Raw genomic sequence first — 18,499 nt, 5'->3', positions numbered from 1 at the left:
AAGCGGCACCTGCACTCATCCTTGTTGGAACCGATATGTTTGTTTAACATCACCTAAATGTCAGTGCATAAATTGTATGCTCTATTAAAGTGTTAAAAACATCTACACTTAGAGGTGCCTCTCTCCTTGTGTTAATTTGATCAGTTTCACTGCCGTTTTATTGAGGGAAATCCTGAAAACATGACCTGTTGGGGGTACTTGAGGACTGGAGTTGAGAAACATTGCTCTACAGAGCTTCCTGAAAACAGCACAGTGCGTCTCTTATGAGCTCTTAGTCCTGATACAACCAGTGGAGTGGCTTTTGAGAGGAGGCTTTCAGATATCAAAACACCTTCAGGGGCAGGTGTCTCTTCTGGAAAAGTGGGCATTCATAGACAGGATGAATTTTAATTTTAGACCAACTAAAGCCTGGTACACACAAGTAGTTTTTTTGTTCAACCCAGCAGGCTGAATAAAAAAAAAAATCTGAAGAGCACAGGAGGAGTCACTGTACTAACAAGCCAAAGTTAGTACAGCGATCTCCCCTGCTGTACTATTGTGTTCTGACAGGGGGACTGCCCTCCCCACCAGAACACTCCGGTCAAAACTTTCAGCTATTGGCTGAGAGCGACAATCAGGTCCTGATCAGCAGACCTTTTTCGGTCATGCCCCTTCAACAGAAGCGGGGCGAATGGCCGTGTGTACGGCCCTTTAGGCAAGGCCCATGTGGGATGCTGAACCTCTACAATTAAATGAACTGAAATCAATTAATGAAAGAAGCAGACCAGGGACAATTAGGCTGGGGGGGGGGGGGGTGTTGGAGAACTTCAACCAGGAAATGAGGTGGGCTTTGTCAGCCTTGATTCCTTTCCTAATGAACACTGTCAGAAGGCCACTTCTACTGTGCCCATCAGCACTGACCTGCAGATCAGTTTGCTTAGGGGTATTTTTGAGTCCACTGAACATTCTGTCATTGCACATAGCCCTGATGATGGGGATTGTGTGGCCCCCAAAACGCACTGAATGTCTTTTGCCCTGCCTTCTGTAACCAGTTGAATGATAAAAACTTTGGACTCTTGAATTTTTCATTTGGTGCTCTCTTTGACCTATTACATCTGGATTTCATAACTCGGGTGAAAATCCTATCTTGGGGGGTCCCCATCTTTGTGGTGTGCTGTCAAACATAGGCCAGTTGGGTTCAAGTAATGACTTTTTCCGCATTTTGTTAACTTGTGAACATCCGTGTCCGGTGACCCTCCACCACTACCCCTTACAAATCTATGATGCCGCGTACACACGAGCGGACTTTACGGCAGACTTTGCTCGGTGGACGGGATTTGGTCGGACAATTCGATCGTGTGTGGGCTCCAGCGGACTTTGTTTTCTCAAAAGTTGGACGGACTTGGATTTGAAACATGTTTTAAATCTTTCCGTCGAACTCGAGTCCGGTCGAAAAGTCCGCTCGTCTGTATGCTAGTTCGACGGACAAAAAGCCATGCTAGGGCAGCTATTGGCTACTGGCTATGAACTTCCTTGTTTTAGTCCGGTCGTACGTCATCACGTACGAATTCAATGGACTTTGGTGGACTGTGTGTAGGCAAGTCCGTTCATTTAGAAAGTCCGTCATAAAGTCCGTCGAAAAGTCCGCTGGGCAAAGTCTGCCGTAAAGTCTGCTCGTATGTACGCGGCATTAGGCTATAATGTGCAGGCACGGCAAGAATAGTGAAGACTTGAGGAGCAGGTTTTAAATATATACCAAATGCCAGGGCCATCAGATCAAGGCAAGTATGCAGCTGTGGAAGGTGAGGGAGGGTAAGGCTAGGTCCTGGCAAAAAAAAATAATTGTACTTTGTCCCAAAATGTACTTATCCTTCACCCTAGGTTCACATATCCACAGTTTGTGCAGCCCATTCAAATGAATTGGCTGCTGTTCCTGCTTCTCTGCAAAAAATAAATGCGGCCGCACCCGTGCTGCGTGCCGATATGCGTGAGGGTGCCATTCAGAATGAAATGCCAGCCCCGCGCGTCTCCTAAGACCAAAGTGGGTGCGTAAACAATGCGAGAGTGAACCTTGCCTTAACGTAAAGCCCATCTTTTTGTTTTGGATTGAGTCAGCACATGTGAATGCAGGGCACCTGATTGGCCCTAATGCTGGCCCTCCCTTTCTCAGAGTGCTGTTGTAGAGGTTGAATTCAAATTGTATCCAGGTATTTAAACTAGTTGCATTTAAAAATACATTTAAGTTTTTTGTTTTTTTTTTTAAACTGCATTTTTGTGTTTTTATTTTTTTTTATATCTGCCAGTCGTTCAGCTTTAAAGCTTAAAATAGTCCCTTGTAATACACTTGTTGTGACCTATAGACACAAATCCATTTTTATGTCACCTTTCCCTTAAACAGGATAATAATGAAAATAAAGTTGCCCCAGATTAGACAGTTTTTTTTTTTTTTTCTTGTGTCTATTTAGAAGTGACACAAGTGACAGGGATTAAGTCGGCCGGGCTGTAAAGCAGAATGTAAACCGTGAATAAGCGCCTGCAGAGAAAACACAAGTTCCCCGTAAGAGGATTGTGAGATTTACATTCCAGGGCCCGGCCGGGAGTTAGGGACACAGTGACAGCGGATGGTCCACCTGCGGGATAGGGCCTCTGAGAAAGTAAACTCTTACTGACCTCTCAGGTTAGTCTAGCCTGAGATTTCAGGAGGGGCTGGCGGGGGATTGAGCAGGCTCATCTTGTGTTTTAGAACCGGGGTGATTCTGGTATTTAACCTCATGAGTGACACCGGAGCGCCAACTAAATCCCTATCTGTGCAATGACTCGGACACAAGTGATATTAAGCATACCAACCATGCCGATTACCTCCTCTTCCACCTGACCCTTAACCCCGGGAAATTGTTTTATTAGAATGGCTACCTTTCTTTAGATACTTTCTATAGACTAGTCCGGAGTTTACTAAAGTGTGGGAAGTGTCCCACTGGTGGGATGAATCCTCTCTCTAGGCTGTATGAGCTCTCAGGTCAAGGCTTTAAATGTACTGTATGTATAGCCAAACTTTTTTTTATATTAGATTTGGATAAAATCGGAAACAATTAAAGGTTGGTTAGGTTTTTATTTTTCACTGTGACTTCTTTGGGGAAGTTTTCCCTCACTTCCTGTAACACATAGGAAATGGGAATGAGAATGTCACCATGACAAGGTGGGACAGACAGCAATAAAAACATTGCTGTCTGTCCCACACAGCGATTCCTATTTCCTGACCTATCAGGAATTGGGGTAACCTCTCTTGAGAGCAAAACAACCTGACAAAGAGTCTTTGGCCACATAAAATCCCAATAAAATACATTTACGTTTTTGGTTGTAACATGACAAAATGTGAAAAAGGGGTATGAATACTTTTTCAAGGCACTGTATGTAGTGCAAGGGCCTGCCTAATTGGATACAAATTGAAAGTGTTTAGGCTTGACCTCATATTATATATTTTTGGCAATTCTAAAGGAAACTTGTACAAGAAAATTGGATAATGTATGGCCAGCCTTAGGCCCCTTTCACACGGGTTTTCCGATTAGGTCCACCTGTCAGTTTTTCTAGTGGGCCTGATTGAAAGCTCTATGAGGGGCTATTGGCAGGCAGATGTACATTCGCCTACCTCCCAAGTCCATCTAGGTCCAAAAAAAATAAAAATAAAAAAAGGCTGCATCCTTTTCCAGATCTAAAAATGTGACTCAGCAGCCCATAGGCCCATAGATTCAACACAGGTCCACCCCAGTCCGCTGTCATAATGCCGAATCCTGTTCAGCTTTGGTTCAGGAGGAATCTGCTTAAAGACCCCCTGCTGAATGAAGCACCCCTGTGTGAAAGGACCCTAAAGCCTCGAACATATGGGCAGAATGTCGGGAGACTTGCTGGTACAAAAAATACCGGCCAACATTTTGCCCGTGTGTATGTCAGTCTGTCCGACAAAAGCCAGCCGTTCAGCCAACTTCTGTTGAAAGTGCATGCTGGAAAACCAGCAGCCGACTGAATGTTCTGGCTGAGGGGCCGTCCCCCCTGTCAGAACACAACAGCTCAGAGTGGAAGATCGCTGAACTAACCTTGCATGGTTAGTACAGCGGCTTTCTTGTCAGAACTGTTAGTTTTTTTCATGCAACACGTGGGGTTGCATGAAAAAAAACTGTAGTGTGTATCCGGCTTAAAGCTGGCCAAGTTAGATCCATCTCAAAATGTTCGTTTGGAAATTCTGAAAAATTTTCTCTCCCTATTTGATCGTTAGCTCTTGTGTCAGTATTTTATTGGACCACCTTTTGCTTTAATTACAGCCTTTACGCTCCATGTACACTAGCAGTGCCTTAACTTGAGTTTAGGAGCCTTTGGCATTTTTTTGCCAAAGCTCCTAAACACAACTCCATAAAAGCCTATGGGGGTTATTTGTGAAAGGCAAATCCACTTTGCACTTCAAGTGCAGTCGCTGTAGATCTGAGGGGGACATGCAAGGAAAATAAAAAACATAAATTTTAGCTTGGACATGACTGGATGATAAAATCAGCAGAGCTTCCCCTCATTTCAGATCTTCCCCTCAGATCTACAGCGACTGCACTTCCAAGTGCACTTGTAGTGCAAAGTGGATTTGCCTTTCGTAAATAACCCCCTATGTGTCCATGTGCACATAGGCTTTTAGGATCGTTTAGGAGCTGCTGCGGTTAGGGGAGGTTCAATCTCTCTCTCCTGAATGTGGAAGAATCACATTCAGCATAGGAACATTTTGACCGCAATATTTGCCCACCCTTGTTTGCAAAACTGCTCAAGTTCAGTTAAATTTGATGGTGACTGTTTGTGGACTGCAGTCTTCAAGTCATTCCACAGATTTTCAATGGGGTTTAAGTCTGGGCTCTGACTAGGCCATGCAAGGACAGCCACCTTTTTCTCCTTCCACCATGTGTGGTCATTTTTGCTGCATGCTTTGGGTCATTGTCTTAGTGGAAAGTAAACCTTCTTCCCATTGACAACTTTCTGGCAGATTTTCCTTAAGAATTTGATGGTATTTTGCCCCATCCATTTTTCCTTCTATCCTGACAAGTGCTTCAGTCCCTGCTGCAGAGAAACACCCCCATAACTGGATATTACCACCTCTATGCTTTACTGTAGGAATGGTGTAATTTGGATGGTGAGCTGTATTGGATTTCCGCCAGATATATCGTTTGGTGTTGAGACCAAATAATTAAATTTTAGTCTCATCTGACCAAAACACCTTTTTTTTAGCTTGGCGGCAAATTAAAAAAATGTAAATCATAACACATACAGTACTGTAATCTTGCAGATTACAGTACTGTATGAAATCATTTCACATCCCTTTTGTCCCCAGTGCTTTGTCCAATGCCCTGCATGCAGTTTTATATGATATATACTGTTCTTTCTGCCTGGAAACTTGGGATAATCCATAGCAAACAAAAAGTGTCCCTTTACATCAAAAGTGGCTTTAGACCAGCTAGAAAACAGCGATAGTAAATTAGAACACTTGCAGAATTGAGCGATAGTGAATCGTGGGGAAATGTATTTTATTATTATTTTTTAAATTATTTATATTTATTTATTATAATTTATGATTTTGTGTTTCAAACTTCATCATACCAGGGATGTCTACTAGACTCTTGGTGGACAGATATAAGTGTGTTATTGCTAAGAATTACAGACCTACAATATAAAACGCCAAATTTCTATGCAAAATAATTGTACCGCTTTGAGACTCAAAAATCTGAAATAATCATCCCGCCAGGGAGGTTAATAAGGGAAAACTGTTTGGCTGGAGTTGGGCTTTACACCTTAAACAGTGAGTCAGTGCAACGTAATGCATGTCAACTTGCATTGATGTGTGTTGTCATTCAATGTGCAAATTGCGATGGACATTAAAAAATGCAATTTGAGGTATTAGACCCTCAAAGTACACCTTTTGTGGGAGAAATAGTAATGCTGCCATTGCAGCCCTCTGGAAAATTCCATCTGGCTGTTATGTTGACCTGTTGGCTTCAATATATTCTGAGTCCCTGAACCGAATATACATTCAGATCAGGAAAGTCAGAACTTCTTATCTGCCTACTTTCCCAGGTCAATAAGGATAGAGCTAGAACTATGCATTGAGGAGGAGAGTTATAAGCAAGAAAATACTGATAACTCTCCTCCTCAGTGTACAGAAGCATGCAGTAGTAATACCAAGTGACAACGCTGCAGTGATTTTACTGCAGGGCAATTAGGGTTGTCCCCATGTTTGAGAAAAGCCCAATCACTGATATGATCGGAAGGTATGATTACATAATGAGTGAAGCATTCTGTAAAAAATTGTGGATTTACTTTACATGAACAGTATATTGCCTTTTCATTTTTGCTCTTAATTCTGCTTTAACCCCTGATCTACTTACCCACAGGATCTTGACCTACGTTGGAAAACAACATCACAAAGAAAACTGCAGAGGACAGGGTTATAACTCCAGACAAAATAATAAAAGAACGAAGGGTCAAGTCACAACTAAATCATAAAACAACAAATAAAAGCAGTTGAGAGACTCCAGCAGACAACTTTTCCAGTTCCTGGAAAGAGTTGGGCTGCTAGATGGAGGTCATCAGGGCCAGAAAGCCACCACAGCTGTGATCAAGGAATCATAATGTGGAGAGATTAGGAGTAGGTTCTATTGCAGCAGTTCTGGTCCAGAGGTCTGAAGGTCTGAGTATCGATAATCTTCTTTGTGGTGGGTCTTGCAAGTTTTCAAAAGCAGTTGGGTTGACCTTTAGTCAACCCAACCATCAAACAAAAACAGCCCATGACCCCAGAGATATAGCATGCAGCCACACACGACAACCCAAGCTGTCACGTCTTAGGCCAGCTGATTACAATGTTTAGGTCCATTATATTAATTATAGTCCCATGTATATGGCAATAACCGCTCACAACTCTGCCAAATGAAGGAGTCAAGGGCAGCACAGGGATAATAAAGGAAAGAAGCATACACCCCGGGGCTGGGTAAGTCCACCTTTACCAAAAAGCACACTATGCATATTATTCAAATGGGTTTAGCAGGGTAGTATGCTAAACCTACCCACCCAGGCTTCCTTTCAGTTCAAAGAATGTACAAAAACATTAAAAAAGCCTTCTTAAAACCTTCTACAGCCTGTGAGGGCTCAGTTTCCGATTGTAGGGATGAAGCAGCCACTCAGACCAGTGCCCCCAAGCGCCCCATGAAGGAGCACCATCCTGTTCCTTCTGGCCACACATGCACAGTCAAGCTCAGTAGCTACAATGGGAGAGTACACACTGGGCTTAGGCTCCTTGAAAGTACAGGACATAGCTTGCTCCCATGGCACTGGCCCCAATGGCTGCCTAGTCCCTACAAAAACTTGGGGGAGGAACTAGCACAAGTTGTAGAAGATTTTAAGGTTTTTTTTTAATACTGTTTTGGTCTACATTCTTTGCACTGAAAAGGAGCCCTGGCTGGAAGGTAGGCTTAGTACACTATGCCGCTATACACCCATGTGGGACAGCATAGTGTGCTATTAGGTAAAGGTGAGCTTACCCTTTAATAGCTCATCTAACACATTTCTGGTGGTGTATCTTGTCAAATTCATGAAAACATGCAACATTTTTATTGTTAGTATTGATGTGCACAGCAAATTCAAAAACTTCCTCTGACTTTTACCATATGGCACTATTGTTGCAACAAATTCAGAAATACCACCATATTGGTGATACAGAAAGTGAAGGTAAAATAAGACCTCTGCTATGTTGTAGTAAATTGCCGATTGTGTTGATGTGTGTGAAGTTCTTCTGGAACTGTATTTAAAACATTTCCATTACTCTCCCAAATTCACCAAATGGCTTCTTTGCCTGAAAAACTCCACCACTTTGCAGAAGAGATGCTTGGGACAGTTTTGTCAGAGTCACAACAGAATTATAGGGGTTGATTTACTAAAACTGGAGAGTGCAAAATCTGCTAAAGCTCTGCATAGGAACCAATCAGCTTCCAGACTTTTTTTTTTTTTTGTCAAAGCTTAAAGCACAACTCCACTTTTGCTGAGAAAAAAAATTCCCCCCTGGGTGATCTATGTACATACAAGGATTATAACAACCTTTGTTGCAGATTCCTACCTTTTGTTATTCTGAAGCAATCCCTGTGTGTTTGTGCCTCTGTTCTGAGTAGGTCTTATGGGAGTGGTTTCATAATTATCATTAAGCAGTGCAGCTGCAGGGCACTAATGAGGAAAGCTGCTGGGCTGGCATCCCTTTAGACGTGTTCCTATTGGAAATATCTCACCAAAAATGACATTTTTGTTGCAGGGGATGCCTGAAATCTGACTTGTATCTTAGGCAGACTTCTGGAAAAATTGGTGAGCCAATCTTACAAGCAGGAAATTATGTTTCTGGGGGGTGGTCAGTACACACTCTGTGTACAGAACAACTCCAGGTAGCCATATTGCACTGCATTTGCAGAAAATTACAGCTGCGACAGATTTAAAAGGAAAGGTAATTTTTAATACAATTCAACAAGCTGCCGTTAGAAGCTGATTGGCTACCATATAAAGCTGCACCAGATTTTGCACTCTGGTTTTAGTAAATCAACCCCCATAGACACCTTACCGATATGTACATGAATCTATTGCAAGTTTGGCAATTTGACGCACTACCATGACACAAGCTTTTAGAGAGTATCTAAAACATTGTGGGAAATCCAGGGATTATGTTCAACCAACAGACTGTGCAATCCAATAGATATATCTGGGCAAGACTGACATTTTAAAGCCCTGTTGACCATAGCAAGGAGAAGCAGTTGTTTCACCTTTTGTCCCACATCTGGACTAAGGGCTTTTATTAAAGAGAAGATGAAAAACTACCAGAGCAGTAAATAACTTGCTTAATGCAAGCCGTTTACTTTTTTCTACAATGTGTTGCTTATAATGATGATAAAGTCATTTTAACTGAGTGACATATAACCTTTAACAAGAATTACAGTTTTATGAATGTTATTGGGTTAAGCTACAATATTTTTACAGCCATGAGGCACAGGTCTCTAAGCTGGTGGTTCTCAACCATGGGGCCTCAATCACCGCAGTGCACCAGCCTCCCCTCTTGGGCCTCTAGTCAGCTACAGATACCTTAACCTCATACAGTGCCTCCCAACTTAAATTGTGCCCCCCAACCTCCCAGTGTCCAACAGTGCCCCCTGGCCCTTTAAGAGTGTCAACCTCCATAGTGCCTCCCAGCCTGCTGAAGAATCTTCAGCCCTCCGTAGTGCACCAAACCTCCAACAGTGCACCCCAGAATCCTACAAAAACCTCATCCCCTAGAGGGCCACCAAGTCTGCTGCTGAGTGCCCAAACAACCCACTTCACAGCCCCCACCCTTGTCTACATTGACACCAGCCCCATCCATGTTTTGCATTCCCATACATTGATTGTGTAAGAATAAACTCTATTCTTTACTGTTGGGGCATAGATGGATTCTGAGGGATTTATGGGGCCCTGGACTCACAAAGATTGAAAACCACCACTCTAGACCAAAGGGTCAGTGTTATTGGTCATAATGATTGTTTATTTTGGACCATGTGACTTTTCAGCTCTCATTCCCAAATATAATGATTGTCATGGCAAAAAATTACTGGTACAACATAGAGAACAAAGCTATTGTTACAAGTGAAATTAAACCCAAATGACTAACATCTCATGAACTTAATGTTAATGTCATTTCAAATTCAATCCTTTTTATATCTCCAGCTTTCGTTAAAACGTTCAGTAAATTTGGTGATCCTGCCATGGTCTATATTTAGGCACTTCCTGATATGCTGTGATATTGCCCTGCCTCTGTCTTACAATAGTAGCTCATGTGTTGTCACCCTGTTACATATGTCCCTGGTTGAAACTATGAGTAAATGTGCTAACATATGTTGCACAATCATTGTCCACCATTGTTACTATCATGAAGTTGGTTCTAAAAGAATTATGTGCAGCCCACGATGGAGCAAGTGCATGTAGACGGAAAGTGTAAAAAGGTGTATTTTAATGAAAAAAGTGTAATTTATGAAAAGAAACCCATGGTAATTGATACACAGAGCTTTAGTAAACTAACCTGATCAGCCATAACATTATGAACACCCACTATAACCCGTCAAAGCATGGACTTCATTAGACCTCTGAAGGTATGCCGTAGTATCTGGCACCAAGCTTTCAGTAGCAGATCCTTTAACCTGTGAGTTGGGGCCCCCACGCACTGAAGGTTTTTTTTTTCCAGCACATCCCACAAATGCTCGATTGGATTGAGGCCAAGTCAGCACCTCCCTTTCCTCAAACCATTCTTGAATTCATCAGACTAGGCCACCTTTTCCTATTGCTTCTGTGGTCCAGGCCTGATGTTCATGTGCCCATTGTAGGAGCTTTTGGCTGTGGACACGGGTCAGCAGGGGCACCCTGACAGGTCTGCTTCTACACAGCAAACTGCGAAGCCCTGTGTGTTCTGACACCTTTCTATCCTAACCAGCATACCCTGTTGCCAGTTTTCCTTCCTTGGACACTTTAGGCAGGTCATGACCACTGCAGACCGGCCACATCCCACAAAAGCTGTAGTTTTGGAGTTGCTCTGACCCAATCGTCTAACCATTACAATTTGGCCCTTATCAAAGTCACTCAAATCCTTACACCTGCCCATTGTTCCACCCATTTTCAGATGCCATTGTAAGGAGATAATTAATGGTATTCACTTTAAAAGTCAGTGGCTGTAATGTTATAGCTGATCGATGTAAATGTTATCCCTGTACTGGGTTTAGATCTACGTTAGACACATGGTTACTAGACCATTCAATTCAAACAGAATATTTTCATAAGATTATATGTGCACTCAAAGTGGATGTAAACCCGATTCATGAAATTTGAGTTGGGCACATATATCTGCAGTGTTTTGTTATCTCTCTTCAAAGCACTATGTCCTGCAGCTGTCTCCTGCTCGGTTCTTCTGTTATAAGCCTGATAACTCCTGACAAGTTTTCAGTCACAAGAGAGAAAAGCAGCCGGAGTTTTGTGTTGGGGAGAATGCTATAAATAGATTAGCAGAGCCCTGAACGATTCAACAAACAGAGCTGAAAATCTTTACCTATGAGGAGAGGGGAGGTGTGCTATTCCTCCAATCAGCTGTCTTGGCTGTATTGCCAGGCTTCACTGCAGTGCTAACCAGGAAGAGAAAATCTAACACGATGTGCACTTTCTGAACAGTACAGTGGATAAAAAAGTCTACACACCCCTGTTAAAATGTCAGGTTTCTGTGATGTAAAAAAAATGAGAGAAGGATAAATAATTTCAGAACTTTTTCCACCTTTAACGTGACCCACAAACTGTACAACTCAGTTGAACAACAAACTGAAATCTTTTAGATGGAGGGAAGTAAAAACAAAAAAATAAAATAAATGTGGTTGCATAAGTGTGCACACCCTTAAAACTAATAGTTTGTTGAAGCACCTTTTGATTTTATTACAGAACTCAGTCTATTTGAGTATGAGTCTATCAGCATGGCATATCTTGACTTGGCAATATTTGCCCACTCTTCTTTGCAAAAACACTCCAAATCTGTCAGATTGCGAGGGCATCTCCTGTGCACAGCCCTCCTCAGATCACCCCACAGATTTTCAAATCGGATTCAGGTCTGGGCTCTGGCTGGGCCATTCCAGAACTTTTTTTTTTTTTTTTTTTTTTTTTTTTTATCGTGACACTTTTGCCATATAAAACGAAAAGAAAAAATGCTTACAGCCATGTATATTTCCAATCAAGGGAATTACTTAATCTTGCAGGATGTCACATAAATCCGGTTGACCATGTTACATTCTATCTGTCTATCCCTGCCCTCCTCCCTCTCCCCTCCTACCCACTCCTCCCCCCTCCCCACTCCCACCCTTCCCTCCTCTCCAGGGTCTAATATTCAATCCACTCTCCTCCTTAATTTACAGAATTAATTTCTTTGGCATAACTCCATGTTTTTTTTAATTTTTTCCATTGGTCCCAGCTACCCAATTTCTTACTTTTTATTTCTTCTACTCTACACTCCAGAGTCTCCAAATTACAAATCTCCTCTATTGCGTCAAACCACTCCCATATCTCCGGGCTCTCTCTCCTCTGCCAGTTCCTTGGAATCGTCCTTTTTGCCGCATTCAGAAGTTGCGGAACGAGAGTCTGTTTACCGTTGTTCAGATCCCCCATCCCCCCTAGGAACAGGACCTCCCAAGGGTCGTCTGCTACCTCTATTCCCGTGATTTCCTTTATGAGGACAAGGATTTTATGCCAAAATTTTTTAATTATAAGACAACTCCACCACATGTGTCCCATTGTTCCAATCTCTTGGCATCCTCTCCAACAGGTGGCTGGCCCTTTCTGATATTTACTTGTTATCTCGGGGGTCAGGTAACTTCTACTGATGCATTTGTAGTTCATTTCAGCCGTTCGGCTATCTATTTTTGAATTGGCGCTTATTTTAAAAATCTTTTTAATTGTGTCAATATCCTTTTTAGTGCCTAAATCTCTCTCCCATTTGAATATGAATGGCGGCATCTCCAACTTTTCTGAAGCCAGCAAGATTTTGTAAACCTGAGAGACTGTATTTCTTGGGGCCTCCTTATCACACAGCTTTTCGAAGTCTGTCAGTTGTCTTCCAGACCTGATTGGCTGTGGTAGCCTATTCACAAAATTATTTAATTGAAGATATCGCCATCCATCTAGACCCCGTGTATTCCTCCCATGTGTAAGTTGCTGGAGTGACATAATTTTACCTTCGTTCATAATTTCTCTCAATTGTGTTTTTCCCCACAGTGCTTCTTTTCCTCCTATATTCTCCATACCTGGTGTAAAAAATGTATTATCTAATAGTGCAATCAGTGGTGAATTATATTCCCCATTTACTTTCTTATAAATCCCATCCCATATTTTCAAAACATTTCTTGTTATTTTATGTGTACTATCTGCAAGTGATCTAAAGTGCGGGGGATTCCAAATAATAGTACCTAATTGTGAGTTACTTAAATCTTCTTCTAATTTTACCCATATTTTCCGTTTATCCTTCATCGCCCATTCGACTACCCTAGATAAAACTACAGCTTTGTAATACATCTGTATATCAGGGACTGCCAAACCACCGTCTACTTTCTTTTGTTTTAGTGTCTGGAGGGACACTCTCGGTTTTTTATTTTTCCAAATGAAGGTCATAATTATTTTTTTTAACATCCTCAGATAGTTCTGGGGGAGGGGAACTGGTAGCATCTGGAAGACATACATGATCTTGGGTAATAATACCATTTTAAAAACATTAATACGTCCAATCCAGGAAAGGGCCTTATGGTAGAGTCTATTACATTCTAATCTTACCAAGTCTAACAAGGGCATGTAGTTACTAGTAAACATCTTCTTGGTTGAGCTAGTTAGTTTAATGCCCAGGTATTTTAATTCCTTAGTCCATTTAAAACTATAATCTTTTTTCAAACTCTCGACCACTAGCTTACTTACATTTATATTTAATATTTCTGATTTATTCATATTTATTTGAAAATTGGATACCTCTCTGTATTTTCTTAATGCCTTTATGAGGTTGGGCATCGTCGTGTCAGGGTCCGTAACATAGAATAACACATCGTCCGCATATGCTGCGACTTTGTGTTCCTCCTCTCTGACCACAACACCACGGATATACGGGTCCCTTCGTACTGAAGCCAAGAAGGGTTCCATGGCTAAAACGAAGAGCAGCGGGGACAGGGGACACCCCTGTCTCGTGCCTCTCTCCATCTCAAATGGTTGGGAAAGGATCCCATTAATTTTAATTACGGCAGTTGGGTGCTGATACAAAGTTTTTATCCTCCGAATCATTTTTGGGCCCAGTCCCATAGCCTCCAAAGTCTGGATCATGAACCCCCAGTCTACCCTGTCAAAAGCCTTTTCGGCTTTAACTGACAGAAGTAGTCCTGGGGGCCCACTCTCCTTCATTTTCCCCGTCAAGAGCAGGGTCCTGATCCCGTTGTCCTTCCCCTCCCTATTTGGGACAAACCCTGCTTGGTCTGCATTAACTAATAGGTTCATATATTCCTTTAATCTTTCTGCCAACACTTTGGCATAGAGTTTTGTATCGTTGTTCAGTAGAGAGATTGGGCGATAGCTTGAGCATATTGTTTTATCTTTGCCTTCTTTCAGTATGATTGTAATAGATGCTTTCAATGCATCTCTGCTCATCTCAAAGCTATCACCTAACCCGTTCATATACCGACACAACCTAGGTACTAAAACTTCTCTAAATGTTTTATAATAAAGTGTTGTTAGGCCATCTGGGCCTGGGCTTTTCCCTAGGGCCATTCCAGCTAATGCTCTACTAATTTCTTCTTCTGAGATTGGTCTTTCCAATAGGTCTCTATCTTCCTCAGGGATCTTGGGGAGCGCTGCCCTTTTAATATAGTTGTTACCTCGCGCTATCCTGTTTTTTGAGTAGGTGTCTTGCTTGGGGGCGGAGTATATCTCCTTAAAGTAGTCCTTGAAGGTTTCTGCCACCTTCTTAGTTGAATATTCTATTTGACCCTCTTTAGTTTGAATTTTTTCTATAAAATTCCTAGCTTTTTTTCCCCTTTGGACTATTTTTGCAAGATGTTTGCTCGGTTTATTACCCCATCTATGTCTCTCCCAGGCTATCTTATTCAATGAAACTCTGGACTCCTGTTCCATTACCGTTTTTAACTCAGATCTTTTAATAACCATCTGATGGTGTATCTCTTGGGGAAACTGACCTTTATATTTTTTATGGGTTTGTTCTAATCCCGTGAGCTCCTCCGTTAATTTTAGGATTTTTTCCTGCCTCTCTTTTTTCTTCCTAGCCCCCATTTCAATCAATACTCCTCTAATATAGGCTTTATGTGCCTCCCATAATGTAGCCCCTGATATATCCCCCGTATCGTTTGTCTCGAAATAATTCTCTAGTTCTAGTCTAATTCTGTTGTACCCCTCTGCTTCTGTAATCAGCTCCTCATTTAGCCTCCACTGCCCCCTCTCAACCTGGTTCCTTCCCCAACTCACTTCGATGGTCATTGGTGCATGGTCAGAGTAAGTTATGCTTCCTATCATGGATCCCTTTACCCTGTCAATCCCCTTATGCTCAATTATACCCCAGTCAATCCGGGAGTAGGTCCCGTGCACAGGGGAATAGAACGTGTAATCTCTCTTAATTGGATGTTGAACTCTCCAGATGTCCACCAGTTGCCAGTTGGAAAGTATTTGCTTTATCTTCTTTAGATGACTACAGTCCTTCCCCTGGGGACGAGCCGTACTGTCCATACTCGGATTGAGGCAGAAATTAAAATCCCCCATCATAATCAAGTGTCCACTCATGAACTCCACTATTTTTCCCAAGATGTTTGCCAGGTACTTCGTCGGATTTTTATTGGGGGCATAAATATTGACTAGGGTAACTTTCTCTTCATTTAAACAACCTCTGAGGCACAGATATCTTCCTTCTGGGTCCACTAATCTTTCCTCCAGCACAAACCTTATTTTCCTTGCGAAACCAATAGCTACTCCCCGTGACCTATTAGAGATAGTATCTCCTTGAAACCAGACCGGGTATTCCCTCGAGAACAGTCTTAATCGCGATTGGAGTGATATATGTGTTTCTTGTAGGAACACCACGTCTGGTCCCAATGATTTCAACTCATTAAAAATATTATATCTTTTCCTGAGTGTGTTTAAGCCTTTAACATTATATGTTGTGAATTTTATTGTTACCATATCTCTTTATTTAATCCTCCTAAAATCTCCCTTCGTCTTAGACCCTGGAGAGTTTTCCCTTTTCTATCGGGATAATGTTGAGCAAGACTCCTCGTTCCTACTGCCCCTCCCTCCCTCCCCTCTATTTCCACCCCCACCCTCTCCCCCCCCCCCCTCTCCCCCCCCACCCCCCACTCCTTCCCCACCCCCCCCGGTCCCTACCGAACCCTTGGACCAGTGCGGGTCACAAACATTGTGGCCCACCATTGGTCTCCTCCTCCGAAGGCGGAGTCTAAGGTGTGCCGTCCCTGCATTTCATATTGCCTTAGCCGTTGAACATACTTGGCTCTATTCCACGAATCCTCTCTTTTCCCTAGAATGTGATTGAAAATGACCTTTAACTTCCTCTTCCCCCCCAAATCCTCCCCCCACCAGGTCCCTCCCCTAGCCCATACTCAGTTCAATCCAACGTTCCATAGACCAGTCCAGTGTAGGGGGTACCTGCATCCCCAATTTCTCGCAGAACTCTTCTAGTTCTCCTGGGAATCTTAGACTTGCAGATCTCCCACCTTTCCTGCCTACCAGGCAGGCTGGGAATCCCCATGTATACATAATATCTTGATTCACCATTTGTTCCAATAGGGGTTTTAGATGTCTCCTTCTCGCCAGTGTGCCTTTAGCTAGATCCGCAAAGACTTGAATTCTTGCCTCTTCAAACTGTAGTGGGGCATGGCCCTTCAGCTTAAGCCAGATGTTTTCCTTATCCTCATAAAATCTAAACCTCACAATTATATCACGGCTACCTTCGAACCGTCTGGTATCCAGCCTGCCCAGCCGGTGCACACGCTCAATTTTTGGGAAGTCTTTTCCTTCCAGCCCCAGAAATGGGCTGAAGATAGTCGCCACAGTCTTCCTTAGGTCTTCACCTCTATTTTCTGGGACCCCTCTGAGTCTCAGATTTTGTCTACGGTCCCTATTTTCCTGATCTTCCAGCCTGTAGCATACTTTTATCTGATTTTGTTGGGTTGTTTTAAGTTGTTCATTTAATCCGGAGATCTCCCGTCTTTGTTTATCTAGCTTATCTTCGGCCTCTTCCACTCTTACCAAAAGGTTGCCTAAATCAGACCTCAACAAGGTAAACTCCGCCTTAATTGACATTTCGAGCGCTTTAAGCATCTCTGCTAATTCGCCTTTTGAGGGTAGTTGTGGATCTTGTCTATGTTCATCGATTCTAGATGCTTCCATCGTATTTTCGGCTAGTAGCTCCTCCCTGGAGTGATCTAGGGTCATATCTTCCCTCTCATTACGTCCCTTCTTTTTATCTGTTATGTTTAATTTTTGAGTCTCTTGCTGGGAGCTCCCCGGACTCCCCCCTTTTACCATGTATTGCTTGATAGTACTAGCGGAGGTATTTCCAGCCGTATTCTCTTTTGGGGTTTTCGGTACGCCCCCCCTTCCCGGCTTTAGCTGAACTACGACTCATACTTCTCTTCCCACTGTCTAAGCCTTCTTAGTCTTAATCAGTGTAACCGGAATTAACCGTCTTGGGCCAGGCTCCAGGCTTCTTCTGTTTAGGCCCCGTATAGAGTTATATTCAAAGTGCAGGTGCTGGTGTGGTGATGGTACCCAATTAAATCAATTAAATCAATGAATAAGCCTCTATGTGACAGTGCTGAAATCGTACCTTTATACAATACTGATACATAGGATTCCTATATGCGTTTTCCGCTGATCTGTGTCTGGCATCCCCTGAGTTAAATAAATGTTGTAGGGAGAGTCCCGTTATGGTGCTGTATTTAAAAATTTCTATTCCGATACCACTCACTCAGCCTTATATCTGCTGTATACCCTTATCCATACCCATCAGATATATAAATCCTTACAGGGCTTCCTCCCTATATTGATGTTTACGGAAGTGTCAGCTCTACTTACAGCATTTTCTGGGGTTTGCCGTATCACACTTTTCCGCTTCTTAGTTTATATTTGAACGGTTGAAGTTATTATCAATATCCCTGTTTTCCCTCTCTCATGGAAGCTGCGGTACTGGTATACAAGCTTATAATTGGCGCGCGGATATATCCTAGGAGTTTATGTGCTTCCAAACAACAACAAAAAAAAAAAAAAAAAAAGGGGGGGGGGGGGGGGAAGACAAAAGAAGCAGTCCGTTGTTCCACCCAGGAATATCAGTTCTTCCACTTCAACCCTAAATGACCATACTCTTATTGTATTCTATTCATTTGGTACAGTTTATGCAGATATAAGTTATGATACCAGAGCCACTTTCCCTCTATCCGGTTACCGGGATAATAAAGCTGATCTCACATAAGTTTTCTTGCATAATATCCGCCAGCTTACTTCTCCATACTTATTTCTAATACACTCTTACCTTCAGCGTTTGTTAGGCTTTATGAATCTCTTACCACCACCACACTAGATGTCTGTCATCTCTTCATGTTGTATATGCGATGCTCGGCTATTGAACTTCCTTGCCGCTCTCAGGCTGTAAAGAACCTATCCTCTGACACTTGTCGTGGTGTTCGGCTCGATACTTGACTCATTCAAAGGCATTGCCTGCAGTAAGGGTGGGGTGGGGGGGGGAGAGCAGGGACCCGGAGCGAGCCACCTAAATGTCACCTCTGTCTTCCCGGAGAGGCGCCGGCTCTCAGCATGCCGACCCCCTCTCAATACTCCCGGGGTTCTCCGCTCTATCTGCTCTGTCCTGGCGTCCCGCTCTGTATAGGCTAGAGGGAGTCTACCAGCGCTTCAGCGG

This window comes from Aquarana catesbeiana, linkage group LG07, assembly GCF_042186555.1.
Source record: "Aquarana catesbeiana isolate 2022-GZ linkage group LG07, ASM4218655v1, whole genome shotgun sequence".
In the NCBI taxonomy this organism is placed as follows: domain Eukaryota; kingdom Metazoa; phylum Chordata; class Amphibia; order Anura; family Ranidae; genus Aquarana; species Aquarana catesbeiana.
Note: the sequence above shows the minus strand (reverse complement) of the source record.